Source organism: Netta rufina (genome assembly GCF_964035555.1).
Source record: "Netta rufina genome assembly, chromosome: 7".
NCBI lineage: Eukaryota > Metazoa > Chordata > Aves > Anseriformes > Anatidae > Netta > Netta rufina.
In genome coordinates this window covers 36,994,188-37,004,029 of record NC_140130.1, presented here as the reverse complement: position 1 = coordinate 37,004,029, position 9,842 = coordinate 36,994,188, and positions in this window count along the sequence as shown.

Sequence of the window (9,842 nt, the reverse complement as noted above, 5' to 3'; positions counted from 1 at the left end):
AATCAGCAACAAATGTAAAAAAAATAATTGGAATGAGCATCTCAGAAGGTGCTTCATCCAAAAAAGTATGTGTGTGTATGCAGTGAGAAAGCCAACAGAAATTATACCATGTTTCACAGCCTCCTGTTACTTGGACCAAGAAGGACAAATGCACACAGAGGATTAAATCTCTAATGGCACCAGGTAACACACGTTGTTCTACCTGCCATCAAAAGACTTCCAGGGACCAACATGCAAAGGCAAAAATGAAATGAAATATAAACCCAGCTAGAAACTGAAGATGTCCATAGAACTCAAGATGCGTTGATGCCAGTCAGCACGCGTCAGCATCGGCTGCTAACATAATTGAGTATAACAAGAACATTTGTTCTTGTACAGCTAAGTCCTGCCATTCTAAAATACAGAGTAAAATTTGCCATGCATCCTTTAATTGGGTTATTTCAACAAAAAGCACCTACTTTATCTAGCTCCCTTAAAACAAGAGTGTCTGTTCTCAGGTTGTCAGGATTTGCATTTAGAAACCAGTGGTGAAAGCAGACAGCTTCAAGTACCCGATGCTAGCACAAATTATGAGAAAGACTTCATCTCTCAGCTAAGCCAGGTCTGGCTTCAAAATAAAACATTAACGAGCCAAAACCTTGTGGTCTGTCCACAAGTGGAATTGGGTCCCAAGCACCCTTTGTAGTCCTGGAGCTCTGTTAATTTGCCATCAGTGCTGTAACTCTGTAACTTTTGTAACCAAAAAAACACACCACAGAGGAAATCTTCTGCGATACCACACTTGCTCTCTTGGCCCTTAAAGCACCAAGGACTAAGTCACCCAGCCCCGAGTGGCATCCTCTGCAGCAAGGCCTGCTGATGCCTCACCTTGTGTGAACCTACTCACAGGCAGACCTCTCCCTCCCGAGGACTTGTTCAGAATGGAAATAGTGCTAGCCTTGCTTTTCTTTGGGAAAATAATCTATATCAAAGAACTGGAGAAACATTGTCCCAAATATCTCCATTTATAGAGAGGACACAGCTAGGGAAGAGCTCTTTCCTTTTCTGAGTGTGGCATCTGGGTAACCTGGCATTTAAATCCAGGATTTTCCAGCCTTACAGCCTTCTGCACTTACTCCTTCAGGGAAAGTCTCTTCTTGCATGGCTTGTGCTGCACCGATCTTAGCTAAGAGGATGTGTCCGTCTGCCTTCTGACTTTCTAAATATTGGTAAGAACTGCACAAGCACTTGTCATCAAACCCACAAGCTCCAGAGAAGTCTGTGTCCAGGCAGACACGCTGATGCTGCTGTGACTGCCTGCAAAGAGCTGCTCCCAGCAGGCAGAAGGGCTTCACAGGCCGAGCTGAACCTGGGCCAGCAGGCACGACCTCAGAGAAACCTTGCATGTAAATGCGTAAAAGATGCGAGGACGCAAACCTGAGTCTCATTTTCAGAATGAATACTTCAGGGTTGGATGCTTACACAATTAACTGCTTAAGAAGATTTAGTAAGATGATTTAAAACAAACTCTAGGCATGGGTGGGGGATAGAAACAAAGGAGGAACAAGCACTGAGACGGAGAGATTCCCAGCTGTGGGCTCCAAGGACCAGAGCCAGGGCTGGCAGTGTTTGGTATTCTGCTGGCGACCTGCAAAAAGAGCAAAGGGTGGGATATCAAAATCTGCTGATAATAGAGAATTATTTAGGTCAATCAAGATGAGAGAGGAATAAAAATAAATAAAAATAAAGCAAGAAAAGGGAAGAGAAAACTAAAACAATAACCACAGACTAGAAAATTAAGTAACTAAGCAACATGAAATTCAATGTGGGAAAGTACAAGATAATCCATATTTAAAAATACATTTTGACATATCCTGCAGACAGAGGTTTAGAAGGAGAGATCAAGTCATCATTGAGGACATCTGTTGTGCGTGCAGCTAGGTAAATAAGATATTAGATTTTAATAGCAGGAGGCAGGAAACAAGATGAAAAGCATTATAATGCTGCAGAAGGATAAGTGGTAGGTACTCGTGATTACAGTAATATTCATCTAAAAGAAACATAAAAGGTACAGCCAGGTAACAAGAGAATCAAGAGCTGGGATTTTTTGAAGAGACATTAAACAGTCAACTGTGAATGACTGATAGCATGGAGGTGAAAAGAATGTTTCGTTTACTCTTTCACAATAATGCAAGCACCAGAAGCCACCCGACATTATTAGGGGGCATTGGCAGGAGGCAGTTACACGATCTTCACAGGGGACAGACAAATCTTCCCTTTGCACAGCGTGCTGCAGACACTGGCAGCACTCCTTCATTCTGCTGCTCCTGCCATCAACCTACCACAAGCCAAACCCACCGTGAGAGCCAAATGCTGCTGCTCTGAGCAGAGCCCTCACCCTATGTGAGCCACGGGCTGCAGGGTGACGGCAGCAGAGCTGGCAGCATCCAGCACCAGCAGGGCCTGGCACAGCGCTGAGGAAAGGTACAGTGATGCTGTGTGGCCTCCACGGGAGCAGGCTGAGTAACAAAAGCATCAGAGCAACAAGTTTTGCTGCAAATGCCTCCCAGGTATTACCAAGAGAAAAAAAAAATAAATATATATATATATATATTAAGCAGTTGCTCTGAAACCCTTGCTTTGGATATACATTTTATAAATCCCCTCCAAATGAAGACATTGAGCATTCCCTGGGCTAGCATGTGGCTGGCAACAGAGCCTCTGCCCCCTGGTAAGGAAACCTCCTGCTGCACAAATGCTGCAAGGCGACCTGCTGAAAACGGGAAAGCAGAACATGGAGGAGAGCTATTTCGGGCTGCACATACAGCACCTCCACCAGCCCTCCAGGGCATGGCACTGAGAGCCTGCCCCTCCCTCCTTCAGCTTTTACGTGCTCTAGGAATGGATACTAGAAGGAATAAAAGAAAAATCATTAAAATTATACAGCCTTTGTAGTGCACGGTGTTTGTTGTTGTGGTTGGGTTTTGCTTTCTTTTGTTGTTGTTTTTAAGAGGCTTAGAGTAAAAATCACCGCAGTTTGACTTCGTTTTCAGCCACATGTAGTTTGTGAGGCCCGGCATCACTGCTTGCAGTGATTTGTACATTGGTACACAGCCCCGAACACACAGCTCAATCCACATGCCATTTCACTTCTTTAAAGCATTCTCCCCTCATAACCCAGAGCTTATCAGAAAATAACTGGAACCAAGGCTCAGGGGGCTCCACCGGCATCCTCACTTGCTGTCTCAGTCAGGATTCCCGTCTGGCTCCTAGCCCTTCCCCAGCCCCTGTCAGAGCCCTGGCCATGACTGAGCAGCTTGGGGGTGCCAAGGGTGCCAGCCCCCCAACCTGAGCTCACTCAGCCTGCAGCCCTATGCAGGGGGGCATCCCGATCCCTAACAGCTACAAATAGGGTCATGGAGCCCAACTCCTAACCATGGCATCACGAGAAGCACGGAAATTTTCCTCGTGTAGGGTAATGCCTCACCTAAATCCCAGCTCAGCTGAGCCCTACAGAACTAACGTGTCTCTACATTTGCTTTTAAACTCGCATCCCATTAAGCCTCCCAACAGCAAGCACACCACGTTTCGTCCTCCCATGTCACAGCAAGGCAGCAGAGCCCTGGCTGCAGCCAGGGAGCATGGGCAGCTTTCCCAGCTGCTAATAAGCACCGGCATCATCTCGGAGTCCAAGTCAGATGCAAACAAGCCTCAACACTCAGCGTGGCATTTAAGAGTGCTTGTCCCCAAACCAGTGTGTGCCCAGGCGTTGGCAGGCCCTGGGGACCCGTCTGCTGCGAGGGTCACGCTCCCTTTGCAAGACGCCGTCTGCAGCTGCTGCAGTCTTGGAAAGTCCCGACTGTCTGGGCATCAGCCAGGCTCTGCACACCATTTTTCTTTTGCTTTTGGAGGAAAAATAGCCAAAATTTATCTGCTGCTCAAGAAATGAAAGCAAAAGGCTAAGAAGTTCACGTTAGCAGCAAACTCTGTCCTCAAAGACTTTGCAGAAACATTTGTGCTTCCCAGTACAAAATGACCGCCTGGCCTTTGCATGGCAGCAAAGTGCTCCTGGCTTAGTTTTGGACCTTCCTTGTACAAAGTGCATCAGGCAGGGCAAGGCCAAGCATCAGGGCAGAGGCAACAAAGTTTCTTGGTTCTTCGATCTAATGAGATTATTTCCCCCACCCTTCTGGTTTCCTTTTTTCATTTCTGTATTGAAATCACATAATTTCTTCTTTTCTGTTGCTTTGCATAAAAGCTGTCTGTACAGACGTCCTGCTGAGATGGGAGCCAAGGCGTGGGGCAGCCCTGCCTGGGTGAGGAGGGGAGAGGGAGAGGAAAGGGCAAGGGGAAGGGAAAAGGGGGACGGGAGGGGAAGGCCTCTGTGGAGACTGAGCTGGCCTGATCAGTGCAGCATCAAATTCACAGCCCCTGATGATATTGCTCAGCTTTTTGTTTACTTAAAAAAAATAATATTTAAAAGTCCATGGAAAACACATATGTATTCATGGCATCTTATGTTTAATATTTGCTTCTGAAATGCTTTTGTTTGCAAAATGCAAACCTGCAATTTACAAGCAACTGCCAGTTCAATTTCCATGCTTAAATTTGAAATCATAGCCAGAGATTATTTTTTCCATCCAAACAGTTTATGTCTTAGCAGTAGCTCAGCAAAACAGGGTTGTTTTCAGAAGTCAGATGTTGGATTCTAATGGTGCCCAGGGAATGCTCCTACTTGCAGGTACCACCTGCAGCTTCTCTGCCGTAAGGAAACCCAGCAAGCTTTCCAAAAAGGCCAGCTCCCTGCTTCCCATGCCCACCCGTTCCCTCCATTTCGCCCCCAGCTCCGCAGCCTCAGGGAGGAAGATGGACAAGCCTCAGGAAGCGAGCAGCGCCCGGCTGTGCAGCTGAACCACAGCAACGCCATGGAAAAGCAAGAATAAATAAGGCTGCTGCAACTCCAGCAGATAAACAAGTGCAAGGGCTGCAGAAGCACCAGGCTGCAGCTGCAGAGACCTTGGGCCGTGGGGAAAGCAGCGAGGGGGGGCCCGGGGGTCGTTTCCCGCTGCCTGCGGGGCGCATCTGGGGGCATCCCGCAGCCCCCCGGCACCCCGCAGCCCCCCCGCAGCCCCCCAGCCCCATCCCGCCGGGTGCTGCCGGGGTCCGGCCCGACCCCCCCCCGGTCCCCCGGAGCCGCCCCCGGCCCCGGAGCCCCCCGGTCCCCCCTCACCTGCGCTCGGTGCCTGGCGCCGCCCGGCTGCCGGGGCCGTGACTCAGCAGCCGCGGCCCGGAGCTCGCCGAGGCGCCCCGGGGAGGAGCTGGCTGCGCCCCGTGCCGCCGCTCCGCCGGGTATTTGGGGTGTTTGGGGTATTTGGGGTCCCTGCCGGGGTGTGTGCGCCCAGCCCGGCCCGGCCGCCCGCCCGCCGTCGGGCAGGGGATGCTGCGGGGGCGCTGGGGAGAAGGAGCGCAGCTCTCTCCTCCGGAGGAGGAAAAATTGTCCCCCCCTGCCTGCGGCGCGGCTGGGGATGGGCGGCATCACGGCACCAAACCTCCGCGTCCTGCCGCTCCGCCTCGGAGCCGGGAGCAGCCCGCAGGAGCACGGCCGGGCAGAGCCCCGCACCCGGCACCCCCTAACCCGGCTCCCCCTAACCCGGCACCCTCTGCCAGGCAATAGCTGGGGTGCTCCCAGTGCCGCTGCATCAGCCCCGGGGCTTGCTGCCCTTACCCCAGGTCCCCCCCTCCCCGAGACAGCGGGTAACAGAGAACCGACTCACCCGCTCGGTTGTTTGCTTGTTTGTTTGTTTTCAACCTCATGTTAAAACAAAGACGGGAAAGATTTTGCCGGTGCCACCCTGAAGTCCCTTTGGCAATAATTCCCCGTAGTGAGTGCGAGAGGAAAGGCAGGGCTGTGCTGGCTGTGGGCACTGCTGGCTCTCACCGAGGATGCTCAGCGCAGGGGGATCGCAGCCCCAGCCCTGCCGCTGCCCTTCCTGAGAACCCGGCCCGTGGGGTGCCAGCCCGTGCAGAGCTGGCCCATTACCATGGGGAATGAAGGCTGAGAGCTCCCTTCCAGAAGCACCGAACCAAGAAGCACCTGAGAGCTCAGCCTGTGACACGTCAGCAGCGTTTTAGCTTCGTATATACTTCAATTATGTAGGCTTTCACTTCTTGCTTTAATTAAAAAATAAATAAATAAAAATGAATGCCGATGCTATTTACACTGTGATTCTGTGAAAAAGTTTTTCATGTGTTTCCTTCACTGCTAGTACAACAGAACCATGGCCACAGCCTGCAGACCTGGCTGGGTCCAGGACAGCCCCAGTTACAAACCTTCTGACCATCAGGGTGCTGAGACAGCAGGACCCAGCCCCAGCCCAGAGGTGCAGGAAGGATGGCTGCACGGCTCTCACATCCCTCTGCAGCCATAAATACATTCAAACGATTAAAGCATTAAAGATCAGCTACTGCTGGGTGGGCGCTTATCACTGAGAGCTTCAAATACTCACTCTAATAAAGGGCCTTGACCACACACGTGCTGTGGGACAGCCCATGGCCAGGAGACGTGGGGTAGAGCAGCAACAACAAAAAGCTGCCAGTGCATGCCAGCACACCACCCAGAGAGCACCAGAAGCCACGTGCAGCCACACTGCCACCACCCTCACACTTACAAGTGGCTTTTTGCAACAAGAAAGCCTGGAGGTGCTGGTTGGTGATGAGAGGACTTCCCTGGGAGCACGGTGCAGCAGAGCCTGTGCACACAGCGCTGCTCGGTGGCACTCCCAGTGCTGCTTGGTGGCACCCCCAGTGCTCTGAGGGGGACCTGGCCCCTGCCGACAGCCACAGCACATCTCCCACTGCCCCTGGCACCAATGTCTGTGGGTCTGACAGCATGCAGAGACACCAGCCCTGGGGCTGATAGAGGCACTGGCATGAAACAAGGAAAAAAAGGCATATAGCTGAGAGTTTTAGAATGGATTAAATGGGTGAATTGGTAAGAAAACAGAAATAAAATTTCTGTGGCACATGGTAGGCTGCAAGGTGAATTAGAAAAGAATAGTCAATATTTGCCTGAAGTGCCATAAAACCGCAATTTAAAATAACACGAGCTGCATCCCCTGGGGAGCTCCTGAGCTCCCTGCGCACCCCGCTGGCAGGCAGAGGGCCCCCAGCGGGCAGAGGGTCCCCAGGGCCCCCATAAAGATCTGCTACCTACAGCAACGCCCCGTTGTGCAGGTGGAGAGGGCCAGGAAAGGGCTGTGACACCTCTGTTTCTTCCTCCTTGGCTCTGTGCATAGTCTGCCTCCCGACTGCCACTGCTTTGCTTTTGTTACATGCTCCAGGTGGAAATAAAAGATCTTGGTGTGAGCTAGAGAGACATTTCCTTTGATCAAACTTTGTCTCTGCCTCGTCTCACCCTTCCTCCCTGCCTGCTTTTCTTCATAGCATGTGTTAAGGAGAAAAAACAAAACCAAGGAACCTAATTTTGGTTTGACCCACACAGCTTGGCATTTTATTTTTTTTTTTGCATGTGTACATATCAAAGGATAAAGAAAACAGGTTTTATCCAGGGCCTCTGAGGACACAAGCATCAGTGCCTGGAATCTGGGGGGAATTGCTGTTCCTGGCTCCCCACGAGCTCCCCAAGCCACGGTACCTGTGCCAGGGGAGCAGCAGCTGCCCGTGCCGCCTGCTCTGCAGGCTCGTATGGGGCAGCAGGTCCCAGCTGGCTCGCAGGGGCTGGGCAAGGTGTGCCCAGGCCACCTGTGGGATCATCTCCCCAGCTGGCTGCGTTTAGAGGCAGCTTTCCTCCACGGCCTGGGGAGCCTCCCTTGAGGCACAGCGGGCTGCAGCCGCACCCCTGCCCTCTCACACTCGTTTTGCACACACACATGCCCTTTTTATAAAAGCAAAACAGAACACAGAAGAGCAGTGACTTTGCTGTAGATTATCTGGTGAATTATATTTACACGGAGAGCTCAAGGACTGTGGGCAAAAGGCAATGTCTGGAGCACAGGGGTTCTGTGGTGAAATTGGCAGATGGGAGAATTGTTATGCTGGGTTTATTTCTCAATCATTTTAGTCAAAATATTAAGATAAAATTGCAATTATGATGTAAAAATGAAACTAAAACTTGTTTTAGAGTTGCTTAAGTTTAATTAAAAACAAGAGTTTAAAAGCCCTGGTTTTAAACATTTTCTTCCAGGAGGAATGTCAAGCGATAAGTTTTTATTTTGTTTGGGTGGAACTTAAAGGGCGAAAAAAGGAAAAGGAAAATCCCATTTGAGATGTTTCAGTTCAGCATACGAACAAAGCCATTTTTTCCCTTTTCTGTTAATGTAGGCTCTCTTTATGGAGACACAGAACCTCAGAGGACACTGGGCAAGACGCAGCCTGCCTCCAGCACAGCCCCAGCCCAGCCGGACCCACCGCCATCCTCCTGCTGCCAGCGACAGCCTCAAGCCCGTGAAGCTCTGAACAGTTTACATACAATTTGAACTTTCAAAAATAAAGTAAAATGAAATAAAATATTACCTAAAAACTGAGCAGGGCAAGGAGAAGACCTATCCCTGCCCTGGTCAGCTCCAGCAAGATGAGACAGGAGGGGAGGAAAGCTTTGACTGAACTAGGACGCGGGACTTTTCTTCCCTGCTACTGACAAAGGGACCTGCAAATTTTGTTCCTCTTTGTCCTTTATCTTCTCTGATGACTTAGCAGCAAATACTGAAAATAAATTTCCACATTTTGTCTTTAAGTAGACATGGTTGAAAATAAAAACCAAACTAAACAACAACAAAACTACCATGTCCCAGAGTTTAATATTAAAGATTTCAGAATCCACATTAAACTTACGAAGAGGCACTGCAAGCCTGCCAAATGTGGTATTTTCAACCAGCTTTGACTCTAGATGCTCCTTTCCAGTCCTCTCCTCGTGAGTGAGTCACCAATTAAGACAGCCACATACTTCTCAAAAGCAGTCTAACGTTAGGCTCTTAAGATTTACTCCACAAAACATTTTCCAAAAATAATGGCCTAGAACTTTTTTGAATTGTGGAAGAAAATTGATTTGAACTTCTGTATGAAACAAACAAACAAACAAACAAAAAAAACAAAAAAAACACCAACAGAAATAAACTAATTAAATGTTTATAACAAATAATTGCTACTAATCCCACCTGAGTGACTGATGTCCAAGATTTTGCTGTAGTAAATAACTGATTTTTACCTGGACATAACATGAAATAATGCCTCAAAATTTGACTCAAAATGAGTCAGACTGGAGCTTGGAACTCTGAGAAAGCTTCAGAGACCCAAGCTTGCACTTTTGTTACTTGAAATGGATGAGTCACATTAATATGAGTTAAGCACCCATGAAATTATGTTCTTGTTCACAACCCTGAGCTGGTGAACCAAAGCTAAGTTTAATGAAAAGTCACTGATAAACCAAAGTTGCCTTTTTTAAAATAGCATCCAGGCTTTTGCACGTTATCACCTACTGTTCCCTAAGTGCTCATGTGGGGAAGTGGTCTGTTGCCTATTTGCCATCTGTTTTCCTACTTGTAAGGAGTAGATTTATATCAGACAAGCATATATCTAGGTCCTTTGTGCAAAATAGTAATTATTGCTGTTAACGAGACAGAACATTTTGGGCATATAGTGCAGAACATAGCGGGCAAAAAAATCTTTATAGGAAAACAAGTTTTTCTTTTGTACCATTTGACTTCTCTTTTCCTAGAGCTCACACTCTATCTAAACTCTATATGAAGCTCATGTGTGTCCATACCTATATAAAAGAATTGTTTTTCAGTATGGCATTACTCAAACCAGCCACAGCAGTCTGAAACGGACAAGCCATACCCAACACC